The sequence below is a fragment of the Elephas maximus genome, chromosome 13, assembly GCF_024166365.1.
Source record: "Elephas maximus indicus isolate mEleMax1 chromosome 13, mEleMax1 primary haplotype, whole genome shotgun sequence".
NCBI classification, from domain to species: Eukaryota; Metazoa; Chordata; class Mammalia; order Proboscidea; family Elephantidae; genus Elephas; species Elephas maximus.
The window spans coordinates 5,280,030-5,294,148 of NC_064831.1; positions in this window are offsets into that span (position 1 = coordinate 5,280,030).

The window sequence follows — 14,119 nt, forward strand, 5'->3', positions numbered from 1 at the left end:
GGCTGCTGTTGCCTGGGCGCTCTCTTCTTTGCAAAAGAGTCTGCAGTTCAACGCTTTGAACCGTGGAAAGGCGCCGGGCTCTGCTAAGATTTCCCCCGGCGCATCGTTTGCCCTGGGCCAAAGCGAGCCTTCACAATAGCTGAACGCTAACACTGCATACTCGTTCCACTTCCAGAAGCGGGCTACGGCGAGGCAGTTCTCCGGGGGAAAACGGCCCTTCGCGAAGGGCAGATCTGCCGAGCTCATTGCGCGAAAGCGAAAGCAAAGGACGCTTTTCTCCCTCTAACCGCTTTCGTCAGAGGAACGGGGGAAGTCACAGTGTTCTTTCTCTCCCTGAGATACACACATTCTGACGCTGCCCCTGAGCTCCGTTGCTGGCAAGGAACTGAAAGTGACATACATTCCTGTGGGGAAACTCAGGGCTCTGCTAGGATTTCTGTAGGCAGTGTGTTTTCCCTGGGCCTCACTGTAGCAACACTATCTCGCCAGGGCAACACTGCATGGCACTTCCTCTGCCAGGAGAGAGTCGCTGCTTTGTAGTTTGTGCTGGGAAACCTTGCTTTGGCAAGTGCGAATTGACCGCATTCAGGCAGAAAGAAAAGAGAATAGCAAGAGGCCTTTTCTCCCCGGCTGCTCTGCCAAGCCCTTCCAGCTCAAACTATGTCGTTGCTCCTCTGGAAGGATCCCTGCACCGCGGCGTAGTTTTTCCGAAGAAGCCCTGCGTTTGCAAGAGCAAATGAGGAATTCGTGGCAGGAAAGAGGAAGGAAAGAAAGTTTCTCTCCCTCTGCCTGCTTTGCTCAGAGGACTGGATGAAGTCAGGGAGTTCTCCCTTTCACTGAGAAACGTGCGGGCTGCTGTTGCCTGGGCGCTCTCTTCTTTGCAAAAGAGTCTGCAGTTCCACGCTTTGAACCGTGGAAAGGCGCCGGGCTCTGCTAAGATTTCCCCCGGCGCTTCGTTTGCCCTGGGCCAAAGCGAGCCTTCACAATAGCTGAACGCTAACACTGCATACTCGTTCCACTTCCAGAACCGGGCTACGGCGAGGCAGTTCTCCGGGGGAAAACGGCCCTTCGCGAAGGGCAGATCTGCCGAGCTCCTTGCGGGAAAGCGAAAGCAAAGGACGCTTTTCTCCCTCTAACCGCTTTCGTCAGAGGAACGGGGGAAGTCACAGTGTTCTTTCTCTCCCTGAGATACACACAATCTGACGTTGCCTCTGAGCTCCGTTGCTGGCAAGGAACAGAAAGTGACATACATTCCTGTGGGGAAACTCAGGGCTCTGCTAGGATTTCTCTAGGCAGTGTGTTTTCCCTGGGCCTCACTGTAGCAACACTATCTCGCCAGGGCAACACTGCATGGCACTTCCTCTGCCAGGAGAGAGCTGCTGCTTTGTAGTTTGTGCTGGGAAACCTTGCTTTGGCAAGTGCGAATTGACCGCATTCAGGCAGAAAGAAAAGAGAATAGCAAGAGGCCTTTTCTCCCCGGCTGCTCTGCCAAGCCCTTCCAGCTCAAACTATGTCGTTGCTCCTCTGGAAGGATCCCTGCACCGCGGCCTAGTTTTTCCGAAGAAGCCCTGCGTTTGCAAGAGCAAATGAGGAATTCGTGGCAGGAAAGAGGAAGGAAAGAAAGTTTCTCTCCCTCTGCCTGCTTTGCTCAGAGGACTGGATGAAGTCAGGGACTTCTCCCTTTCACTGAGAAACGTGCGGGCTGCTGTTGCCTGGGCGCTCTCTTCTTTGCAAAAGAGTCTGCAGTTCCACGCTTTGAACCGTGGAAAGGCGCCGGGCTCTGCTAAGATTTCCCCCGGCGCTTCGTTTGCCCTGGGCCAAAGCGAGCCTTCACAATAGCTGAACGCTAACACTGCATACTCGTTCCACTTCCAGAACCGGGCTACGGCGAGGCAGTTCTCCGGGGGAAAACGGCCCTTCGCGAAGGGCAGATCTGCCGAGCTCCTTGCGGGAAAGCGAAAGCAAAGGACGCTTTTCTCCCTCTAACCGCTTTCGTCAGAGGAACGGGGGAAGTCACAGTGTTCTTTCTCTCCCTGAGATACACACAATCTGACGTTGCCTCTGAGCTCCGTTGCTGGCAAGGAACTGAAAGTGACATACATTCCTGTGGGGAAACTCAGGGCTCTGCTAGGATTTCTCTAGGCAGTGTGTTTTCCCTGGGCCTCACTGTAGCAACACTATCTCGCCAGGGCAACACTGCATGGCACTTCCTCTGCCAGGAGAGAGCTGCTGCTTTGTAGTTTGTGCTGGGAAACCTTGCTTTGGCAAGTGCGAATTGACCGCATTCAGGCAGAAAGAAAAGAGAATAGCAAGAGGCCTTTTCTCCCCGGCTGCTCTGCCAAGCCCTTCCAGCTCAAACTATGTCGTTGCTCCTCTGGAAGGATCCCTGCACCGCGGCCTAGTTTTTCCGAAGAAGCCCTGCGTTTGCAAGAGCAAATGAGGAATTCGTGGCAGGAAAGAGGAAGGAAAGAAAGTTTCTCTCCCTCTGCCTGCTTTGCTCAGAGGACTGGATGAAGTCAGGGACTTCTCCCTTTCACTGAGAAACGTGCGGGCTGCTGTTGCCTGGGCGCTCTCTTCTTTGCAAAAGAGTCTGCAGTTCCACGCTTTGAACCGTGGAAAGGCGCCGGGCTCTGCTAAGATTTCCCCCGGCGCTTCGTTTGCCCTGGGCCAAAGCGAGCCTTCACAATAGCTGAACGCTAACACTGCATACTCGTTCCACTTCCAGAACCGGGCTACGGCGAGGCAGTTCTCCGGGGGAAAACGGCCCTTCGCGAAGGGCAGATCTGCCGAGCTCCTTGCGGGAAAGCGAAAGCAAAGGACGCTTTTCTCCCTCTAACCGCTTTCGTCAGAGGAACGGGGGAAGTCACACTGTTCTTTCTCTCCCTGAGATACACACAATCTGACGTTGCCTCTGAGCTCCGTTGCTGGCAAGGAACTGAAAGTGACATACATTCCTGTGGGGAAACTCAGGGCTCTGCTAGGATTTCTCTAGGCAGTGTGTTTTCCCTGGGCCTCACTGTAGCAACACTATCTCGCCAGGGCAACACTGCATGGCACTTCCTCTGCCAGGAGAGAGTAGCAGCTTTGTAGTTTGTGCTGGGAAACCTTGCTTTGGCAAGTGCGAATTGACCGCATTCAGGCAGAAAGAAAAGAGAATAGCAAGAGGCCTTTTCTCCCCGGCTGCTCTGCCAAGCCCTTCCAGCTCAAACTATGTCGTTGCTCCTCTGGAAGGATCCCTGCACCGCGGCGTAGTTTTTCCGAAGAAGCCCTGCGTTTGCAAGAGCAAATGAGGAATTCGTGGCAGGAAAGAGGAAGGAAAGAAAGTTTCTCTCCCTCTGCCTGCTTTGCTCAGAGGACTGGATGAAGTCAGGGAGTTCTCCCTTTCACTGAGAAACGTGCGGGCTGCTGTTGCCTGGGCGCTCTCTTCTTTGCAAAAGAGTCTGCAGTTCAACGCTTTGAACCGTGGAAAGGCGCCGGGCTCTGCTAAGATTTCCCCCGGCGCATCGTTTGCCCTGGGCCAAAGCGAGCCTTCACAATAGCTGAACGCTAACACTGCATACTCGTTCCACTTCCAGAAGCGGGCTACGGCGAGGCAGTTCTCCGGGGGAAAACGGCCCTTCGCGAAGGGCAGATCTGCCGAGCTCATTGCGCGAAAGCGAAAGCAAAGGACGCTTTTCTCCCTCTAACCGCTTTCGTCAGAGGAACGGGGGAAGTCACAGTGTTCTTTCTCTCCCTGAGATACACACATTCTGACGCTGCCCCTGAGCTCCGTTGCTGGCAAGGAACTGAAAGTGACATACATTCCTGTGGGGAAACTCAGGGCTCTGCTAGGATTTCTGTAGGCAGTGTGTTTTCCCTGGGCCTCACTGTAGCAACACTATCTCGCCAGGGCAACACTGCATGGCACTTCCTCTGCCAGGAGAGAGCTGCTGCTTTGTAGTTTGTGCTGGGAAACCTTGCTTTGGCAAGTGCGAATTGACCGCATTCAGGCAGAAAGAAAAGAGAATAGCAAGAGGCCTTTTCTCCCCGGCTGCTCTGCCAAGCCCTTCCAGCTCAAACTATGTCGTTGCTCCTCTGGAAGGATCCCTGCACCGCGGCGTAGTTTTTCCGAAGAAGCCCTGCGTTTGCAAGAGCAAATGAGGAATTCGTGGCAGGAAAGAGGAAGGAAAGAAAGTTTCTCTCCCTCTGCCTGCTTTGCTCAGAGGACTGGATGAAGTCAGGGAGTTCTCCCTTTCACTGAGAAACGTGCGGGCTGCTGTTGCCTGGGCGCTCTCTTCTTTGCAAAAGAGTCTGCAGTTCCACGCTTTGAACCGTGGAAAGGCGCCGGGCTCTGCTAAGATTTCCCCCGGCGCTTCGTTTGCCCTGGGCCAAAGCGAGCCTTCACAATAGCTGAACGCTAACACTGCATACTCGTTCCACTTCCAGAACCGGGCTACGGCGAGGCAGTTCTCCGGGGGAAAACGGCCCTTCGCGAAGGGCAGATCTGCCGAGCTCCTTGCGGGAAAGCGAAAGCAAAGGACGCTTTTCTCCCTCTAACCGCTTTCGTCAGAGGAACGGGGGAAGTCACAGTGTTCTTTCTCTCCCTGAGATACACACAATCTGACGTTGCCTCTGAGCTCCGTTGCTGGCAAGGAACAGAAAGTGACATACATTCCTGTGGGGAAACTCAGGGCTCTGCTAGGATTTCTCTAGGCAGTGTGTTTTCCCTGGGCCTCACTGTAGCAACACTATCTCGCCAGGGCAACACTGCATGGCACTTCCTCTGCCAGGAGAGAGCTGCTGCTTTGTAGTTTGTGCTGGGAAACCTTGCTTTGGCAAGTGCGAATTGACCGCATTCAGGCAGAAAGAAAAGAGAATAGCAAGAGGCCTTTTCTCCCCGGCTGCTCTGCCAAGCCCTTCCAGCTCAAACTATGTCGTTGCTCCTCTGGAAGGATCCCTGCACCGCGGCGTAGTTTTTCCGAAGAAGCCCTGCGTTTGCAAGAGCAAATGAGGAATTCGTGGCAGGAAAGAGGAAGGAAAGAAAGTTTCTCTCCCTCTGCCTGCTTTGCTCAGAGGACTGGATGAAGTCAGGGACTTCTCCCTTTCACTGAGAAACGTGCGGGCTGCTGTTGCCTGGGCGCTCTCTTCTTTGCAAAAGAGTCTGCAGTTCCACGCTTTGAACCGTGGAAAGGCGCCGGGCTCTGCTAAGATTTCCCCCGGCGCTTCGTTTGCCCTGGGCCAAAGCGAGCCTTCACAATAGCTGAACGCTAACACTGCATACTCGTTCCACTTCCAGAACCGGGCTACGGCGAGGCAGTTCTCCGGGGGAAAACGGCCCTTCGCGAAGGGCAGATCTGCCGAGCTCCTTGCGGGAAAGCGAAAGCAAAGGACGCTTTTCTCCCTCTAACCGCTTTCGTCAGAGGAACGGGGGAAGTCACAGTGTTCTTTCTCTCCCTGAGATACACACAATCTGACGTTGCCTCTGAGCTCCGTTGCTGGCAAGGAACTGAAAGTGACATACATTCCTGTGGGGAAACTCAGGGCTCTGCTAGGATTTCTCTAGGCAGTGTGTTTTCCCTGGGCCTCACTGTAGCAACACTATCTCGCCAGGGCAACACTGCATGGCACTTCCTCTGCCAGGAGAGAGCTGCTGCTTTGTAGTTTGTGCTGGGAAACCTTGCTTTGGCAAGTGCGAATTGACCGCATTCAGGCAGAAAGAAAAGAGAATAGAAAGAGGCCTTTTCTCCCCGGCTGCTCTGCCAAGCCCTTCCAGCTCAAACTATGTCGTTGCTCCTCTGGAAGGATCCCTGCACCGCGGCCTAGTTTTTCCGAAGAAGCCCTGCGTTTGCAAGAGCAAATGAGGAATTCGTGGCAGGAAAGAGGAAGGAAAGAAAGTTTCTCTCCCTCTGCCTGCTTTGCTCAGAGGACTGGATGAAGTCAGGGAGTTCTCCCTTTCACTGAGAAACGTGCGGGCTGCTGTTGCCTGGGCGCTCTCTTCTTTGCAAAAGAGTCTGCAGTTCCACGCTTTGAACCGTGGAAAGGCGCCGGGCTCTGCTAAGATTTCCCCCGGCGCTTCGTTTGCCCTGGGCCAAAGCGAGCCTTCACAATAGCTGAACGCTAACACTGCATACTCGTTCCACTTCCAGAACCGGGCTACGGCGAGGCAGTTCTCCGGGGGAAAACGGCCCTTCGCGAAGGGCAGATCTGCCGAGCTCCTTGCGGGAAAGCGAAAGCAAAGGACGCTTTTCTCCCTCTAACCTCTTTCGTCAGAGGAATGGGGGAAGGCACAGTGTTCTTTCTCTCCCTGAGATACACACAATCTGACGTTGCCTCTGAGCTCCGTTGCTGGCAAGGAACTGAAAGTGACATACATTGCTGTGGGGCAACACAGGGCTCTGCTAGGATTTCTGTAGGCAGTGTGTTTTCCCTGGGCCTCACTGTAGCAACACTATCTCGCCAGGGCAACACTGCATGGCACTTCCTCTGCCAGGAGAGAGTAGCTGCTTTGTAGTTTGTGCTGGGAAACCTTGCTTTAGCAAGTGCGAATTGACCGCATTCAGGCAGAAAGAAAAGAGAATAGCAAGAGGCCTTTTCTCCCCGGCTGCTCTGCCAAGCCCTTCCAGCTCAAACTATGTCGTTGCTCCTCTGGAAGGATCCCTGCACCGCGGCGTAGTTTTTCCGAAGAAGCCCTGCGTTTGCAAGAGCAAATGAGGAATTCGTGGCAGGAAAGAGGAAGGAAAGAAAGTTTCTCTCCCTCTGCCTGCTTTGCTCAGAGGACTGGATGAAGTCAGGGACTTCTCCCTTTCACTGAGAAACGTGCGGGCTGCTGTTGCCTGGGCGCTCTCTTCTTTGCAAAAGAGTCTGCAGTTCAACGCTTTGAACCGTGGAAAGGCGCCGGGCTCTGCTAAGATTTCCCCCGGCGCTTCGTTTGCCCTGGGCCAAAGCGAGCCTTCACAATAGCTGAACGCTAACACTGCATACTCGTTCCACTTCCAGAACCGGGCTACGGCGAGGCAGTTCTCCGGGGGAAAACGGCCCTTCGCGAAGGGCAGATCTGCCGAGCTCCTTGCGGGAAAGCGAAAGCAAAGGACGCTTTTCTCCCTCTAACCGCTTTCGTCAGAGGAACGGGGGAAGTCACAGTGTTCTTTCTCTCCCTGAGATACACACAATCTGACGTTGCCTCTGAGCTCCGTTGCTGGCAAAGAACTGAAAGTGACATACATTCCTGTGGGGAAACACAGGGCTTTGCTAGGATTTCTCTAGGCAGTGTGTTTTCCCTGGGCCTCACTGTAGCAACACTGTCTCGCCAGGGCAGAACTGCATGGGATTTCCTCTGCCAGGAGAGAGCTGCTGCTTTGTAGTTTGTGCTGGGAAACCTTGCTTTGGCAAGTGCGAATTGACCGCATTCAGGCAGAAAGAAAAGAGAATAGCAAGAGGCCTTTTCTCCCCGGCTGCTCTGCCAAGCCCTTCCAGCTCAAACTATGTCGTTGCTCCTCTGGAAGGATCCCTGCACCGCGGCGTAGTTTTTCCGAAGAAGCCCTGCGTTTGCAAGAGCAAACGAGGAATTCGTGGCAGGAAAGAGGAAGGAAAGAAAGTTTCTCTCCCTCTGCCTGCTTTGCTCAGAGGACTGGATGAAGTCAGGGAGTTCTCCCTTTCACTGAGAAAGGTGCGGGCTGCTGTTGCCTGGGCGCTCTCTTCTTTGCAAAAGAGTCTGCAGTTCCACGCTTTGAACCGTGGAAAGGCGCCGGGCTCTGCTAAGATTTCCCCCGGCGCTTCGTTTGCCCTGGGCCAAAGCGAGCCTTCACAATAGCTGAACGCTAACACTGCATACTCGTTCCACTTCCAGAACCGGGCTACGGCGAGGCAGTTCTCCGGGGGAAAACGGCCCTTCGCGAAGGGCAGATCTGCCGAGCTCATTGCGCGAAAGCGAAAGCAAAGGACGCTTTTCTCCCTCTAACCGCTTTCGTCAGAGCAACGGGGGAAGTCACAGTGTTCTTTCTCTCCCTGAGATACACACATTCTGACGCTGCCCCTGAGCTCCGTTGCTGGCAAGGAACTGAAAGTGACATACATTCCTGTGGGGAAACTCAGGGCTCTGCTAGGATTTCTGTAGGCAGTGTGTTTTCCCTGGGCCTCACTGTAGCAACACTATCTCGCCAGGGCAACACTGCATGGCACTTCCTCTGCCAGGAGGGAGCTGCTGCTTTGTAGTTTGTGCTGGGAAACCTTGCTTTGGCAAGTGCGAATTGACCGCATTCAGGCAGAAAGAAAAGAGAATAGCAAGAGGCCTTTTCTCCCCGGCTGCTCTGCCAAGCCCTTCCAGCTCAAACTATGTCGTTGCTCCTCTGGAAGGATCCCTGCACCGCGGCCTAGTTTTTCCGAAGAAGCCCTGCGTTTGCAAGAGCAAATGAGGAATTCGTGGCAGGAAAGAGGAAGGAAAGAAAGTTTCTCTCCCTCTGCCTGCTTTGCTCAGAGGACTGGATGAAGTCAGGGACTTCTCCCTTTCACTGAGAAACGTGCGGGCTGCTGTTGCCTGGGCGCTCTCTTCTTTGCAAAAGAGTCTGCAGTTCCACGCTTTGAACCGTGGAAAGGCGCCGGGCTCTGCTAAGATTTCCCCCGGCGCTTCGTTTGCCCTGGGCCAAAGCGAGCCTTCACAATAGCTGAACGCTAACACTGCATACTCGTTCCACTTCCAGAACCGGGCTACGGCGAGGCAGTTCTCCGGGGGAAAACGGCCCTTCGCGAAGGGCAGATCTGCCGAGCTCCTTGCGGGAAAGCGAAAGCAAAGGACGCTTTTCTCCCTCTAACCGCTTTCGTCAGAGGAACGGGGGAAGTCACAGTGTTCTTTCTCTCCCTGAGATACACACAATCTGACGTTGCCTCTGAGCTCCGTTGCTGGCAAGGAACTGAAAGTGACATACATTCCTGTGGGGAAACTCAGGGCTCTGCTAGGATTTCTCTAGGCAGTGTGTTTTCCCTGGGCCTCACTGTAGCAACACTATCTCGCCAGGGCAACACTGCATGGCACTTCCTCTGCCAGGAGAGAGCTGCTGCTTTGTAGTTTGTGCTGGGAAACCTTGCTTTGGCAAGTGCGAATTGACCGCATTCAGGCAGAAAGAAAAGAGAATAGCAAGAGGCCTTTTCTCCCCGGCTGCTCTGCCAAGCCCTTCCAGCTCAAACTATGTCGTTGCTCCTCTGGAAGGATCCCTGCACCGCGGCCTAGTTTTTCCGAAGAAGCCCTGCGTTTGCAAGAGCAAATGAGGAATTCGTGGCAGGAAAGAGGAAGGAAAGAAAGTTTCTCTCCCTCTGCCTGCTTTGCTCAGAGGACTGGATGAAGTCAGGGACTTCTCCCTTTCACTGAGAAACGTGCGGGCTGCTGTTGCCTGGGCGCTCTCTTCTTTGCAAAAGAGTCTGCAGTTCCACGCTTTGAACCGTGGAAAGGCGCCGGGCTCTGCTAAGATTTCCCCCGGCGCTTCGTTTGCCCTGGGCCAAAGCGAGCCTTCACAATAGCTGAACGCTAACACTGCATACTCGTTCCACTTCCAGAACCGGGCTACGGCGAGGCAGTTCTCCGGGGGAAAACGGCCCTTCGCGAAGGGCAGATCTGCCGAGCTCCTTGCGGGAAAGCGAAAGCAAAGGACGCTTTTCTCCCTCTAACCGCTTTCGTCAGAGGAACGGGGGAAGTCACACTGTTCTTTCTCTCCCTGAGATACACACAATCTGACGTTGCCTCTGAGCTCCGTTGCTGGCAAGGAACTGAAAGTGACATACATTCCTGTGGGGAAACTCAGGGCTCTGCTAGGATTTCTCTAGGCAGTGTGTTTTCCCTGGGCCTCACTGTAGCAACACTATCTCGCCAGGGCAACACTGCATGGCACTTCCTCTGCCAGGAGAGAGTAGCAGCTTTGTAGTTTGTGCTGGGAAACCTTGCTTTGGCAAGGGCCAATTGACCGCATTCAGGCAGAAAGAAAAGAGAATAGCAAGAGGCCTTTTCTCCCCGGCTGCTCTGCCAAGCCCTTCCAGCTCAAACTATGTCGTTGCTCCTCTGGAAGGATCCCTGCACCGCGGCCTAGTTTTTCCGAAGAAGCCCTGCGTTTGCAAGAGCAAATGAGGAATTCGTGGCAGGAAAGAGGAAGGAAAGAAAGTTTCTCTCCCTCTGCCTGCTTTGCTCAGAGGACTGGATGAAGTCAGGGACTTCTCCCTTTCACTGAGAAACGTGCGGGCTGCTGTTGCCTGGGCGCTCTCTTCTTTGCAAAAGAGTCTGCAGTTCAACGCTTTGAACCGTGGAAAGGCGCCGGGCTCTGCTAAGATTTCCCCCGGCGCATCGTTTGCCCTGGGCCAAAGCGAGCCTTCACAATAGCTGAACGCTAACACTGCATACTCGTTCCACTTCCAGAACCGGGCTACGGCGAGGCAGTTCTCCGGGGGAAAACGGCCCTTCGCGAAGGGCAGATCTGCCGAGCTCCTTGCGGGAAAGCGAAAGCAAAGGACGCTTTTCTCCCTCTAACCGCTTTCGTCAGAGGAACGGGGGAAGTCACAGTGTTCTTTCTCTCCCTGAGATACACACAATCTGACGTTGCCTCTGAGCTCCGTTGCTGGCAAAGAACTGAAAGTGACATACATTCCTGTGGGGAAACACAGGGCTTTGCTAGGATTTCTCTAGGCAGTGTGTTTTCCCTGGGCCTCACTGTAGCAACACTGTCTCGCCAGGGCAGAACTGCATGGGATTTCCTCTGCCAGGAGAGAGCTGCTGCTTTGTAGTTTGTGCTGGGAAACCTTGCTTTGGCAAGTGCGAATTGACCGCATTCAGGCAGAAAGAAAAGAGAATAGCAAGAGGCCTTTTCTCCCCGGCTGCTCTGCCAAGCCCTTCCAGCTCAAACTATGTCGTTGCTCCTCTGGAAGGATCCCTCCACCGCGGCGTAGTTTTTCCGAAGAAGCCCTGCGTTTGCAAGAGCAAACGAGGAATTCGTGGCAGGAAAGAGGAAGGAAAGAAAGTTTCTCTCCCTCTGCCTGCTTTGCTCAGAGGACTGGATGAAGTCAGGGACTTCTCCCTTTCACTGAGAAACGTGCGGGCTGCTGTTGCCTGGGCGCTCTCTTCTTTGCAAAAGAGTCTGCAGTTCCACGCTTTGAACCGTGGAAAGGCGCCGGGCTCTGCTAAGATTTCCCCCGGCGCTTCGTTTGCCCTGGGCCAAAGCGAGCCTTCACAATAGCTGAACGCTAACACTGCATACTCGTTCCACTTCCAGAACCGGGCTACGGCGAGGCAGTTCTCCGGGGGAAAACGGCCCTTCGCGAAGGGCAGATCTGCCGAGCTCATTGCGCGAAAGCGAAAGCAAAGGACGCTTTTCTCCCTCTAACCGCTTTCGTCAGAGCAACGGGGGAAGTCACAGTGTTCTTTCTCTCCCTGAGATACACACATTCTGACGCTGCCCCTGAGCTCCGTTGCTGGCAAGGAACTGAAAGTGACATACATTCCTGTGGGGAAACTCAGGGCTCTGCTAGGATTTCTGTCGGCAGTGTGTTTTCCCTGGGCCTCACTGTAGCAACACTATCTCGCCAGGGCAACACTGCATGGCACTTCCTCTGCCAGGAGGGAGCTGCTGCTTTGTAGTTTGTGCTGGGAAACCTTGCTTTGGCAAGTGCGAATTGACCGCATTCAGGCAGAAAGAAAAGAGAATAGCAAGAGGCCTTTTCTCCCCGGCTGCTCTGCCAAGCCCTTCCAGCTCAAACTATGTCGTTGCTCCTCTGGAAGGATCCCTGCACCGCGGCCTAGTTTTTCCGAAAAAGCCCTGCGTTTGCAAGAGCAAATGAGGAATTCGTGGCAGGAAAGAGGAAGGAAAGAAAGTTTCTCTCCCTCTGCCTGCTTTGCTCAGAGGACTGGATGAAGTCAGGGACTTCTCCCTTTCACTGAGAAACGTGCGGGCTGCTGTTGCCTGGGCGCTCTCTTCTTTGCAAAAGAGTCTGCAGTTCCACGCTTTGAACCGTGGAAAGGCGCCGGGCTCTGCTAAGATTTCCCCCGGCGCTTCGTTTGCCCTGGGCCAAAGCGAGCCTTCACAATAGCTGAACGCTAACACTGCATACTCGTTCCACTTCCAGAACCGGGCTACGGCGAGGCAGTTCTCCGGGGGAAAAAGGCCCTTCGCGAAGGGCAGATCTGCCGAGCTCCTTGCGGGAAAGCGAAAGCAAAGGACGCTTTTCTCCCTCTAACCGCTTTCGTCAGAGGAACGGGGGAAGTCACACTGTTCTTTCTCTCCCTGAGATACACACAATCTGACGTTGCCTCTGAGCTCCGTTGCTGGCAAGGAACTGAAAGTGACATACATTCCTGTGGGGAAACTCAGGGCTCTGCTAGGATTTCTCTAGGCAGTGTGTTTTCCCTGGGCCTCACTGTAGCAACACTATCTCGCCAGGGCAACACTGCATGGCACTTCCTCTGCCAGGAGAGAGTAGCAGCTTTGTAGTTTGTGCTGGGAAACCTTGCTTTGGCAAGTGCGAATTGACCGCATTCAGGCAGAAAGAAAAGAGAATAGCAAGAGGCCTTTTCTCCCCGGCTGCTCTGCCAAGCCCTTCCAGCTCAAACTATGTCGTTGCTCCTCTGGAAGGATCCCTGCACCGCGGCGTAGTTTTTCCGAAGAAGCCCTGCGTTTGCAAGAGCAAATGAGGAATTCGTGGCAGGAAAGAGGAAGGAAAGAAAGTTTCTCTCCCTCTGCCTGCTTTGCTCAGAGGACTGGATGAAGTCAGGGACTTCTCCCTTTCACTGAGAAACGTGCGGGCTGCTGTTGCCTGGGCGCTCTCTTCTTTGCAAAAGAGTCTGCAGTTCAACGCTTTGAACCGTGGAAAGGCGCCGGGCTCTGCTAAGATTTCCCCCGGCGCATCGTTTGCCCTGGGCCAAAGCGAGCCTTCACAATAGCTGAACGCTAACACTGCATACTCGTTCCACTTCCAGAAGCGGGCTACGGCGAGGCAGTTCTCCGGGGGAAAACGGCCCTTCGCGAAGGGCAGATCTGCCGAGCTCATTGCGCGAAAGCGAAAGCAAAGGACGCTTTTCTCCCTCTAACCGCTTTCGTCAGAGGAACGGGGGAAGTCACAGTGTTCTTTCTCTCCCTGAGATACACACATTCTGACGCTGCCCCTGAGCTCCGTTGCTGGCAAGGAACTGAAAGTGACATACATTCCTGTGGGGAAACTCAGGGCTCTGCTAGGATTTCTGTAGGCAGTGTGTTTTCCCTGGGCCTCACTGTAGCAACACTATCTCGCCAGGGCAACACTGCATGGCACTTCCTCTGCCAGGAGAGAGTCGCTGCTTTGTAGTTTGTGCTGGGAAACCTTGCTTTGGCAAGTGCGAATTGACCGCATTCAGGCAGAAAGAAAAGAGAATAGCAAGAGGCCTTTTCTCCCCGGCTGCTCTGCCAAGCCCTTCCAGCTCAAACTATGTCGTTGCTCCTCTGGAAGGATCCCTGCACCGCGGCGTAGTTTTTCCGAAGAAGCCCTGCGTTTGCAAGAGCAAATGAGGAATTCGTGGCAGGAAAGAGGAAGGAAAGAAAGTTTCTCTCCCTCTGCCTGCTTTGCTCAGAGGACTGGATGAAGTCAGGGAGTTCTCCCTTTCACTGAGAAACGTGCGGGCTGCTGTTGCCTGGGCGCTCTCTTCTTTGCAAAAGAGTCTGCAGTTCCACGCTTTGAACCGTGGAAAGGCGCCGGGCTCTGCTAAGATTTCCCCCGGCGCTTCGTTTGCCCTGGGCCAAAGCGAGCCTTCACAATAGCTGAACGCTAACACTGCATACTCGTTCCACTTCCAGAACCGGGCTACGGCGAGGCAGTTCTCCGGGGGAAAACGGCCCTTCGCGAAGGGCAGATCTGCCGAGCTCCTTGCGGGAAAGCGAAAGCAAAGGACGCTTTTCTCCCTCTAACCGCTTTCGTCAGAGGAACGGGGGAAGTCACAGTGTTCTTTCTCTCCCTGAGATACACACAATCTGACGTTGCCTCTGAGCTCCGTTGCTGGCAAGGAACAGAAAGTGACATACATTCCTGTGGGGAAACTCAGGGCTCTGCTAGGATTTCTCTAGGCAGTGTGTTTTCCCTGGGCCTCACTGTAGCAACACTATCTCGCCAGGGCAACACTGCATGGCACTTCCTCTGCCAG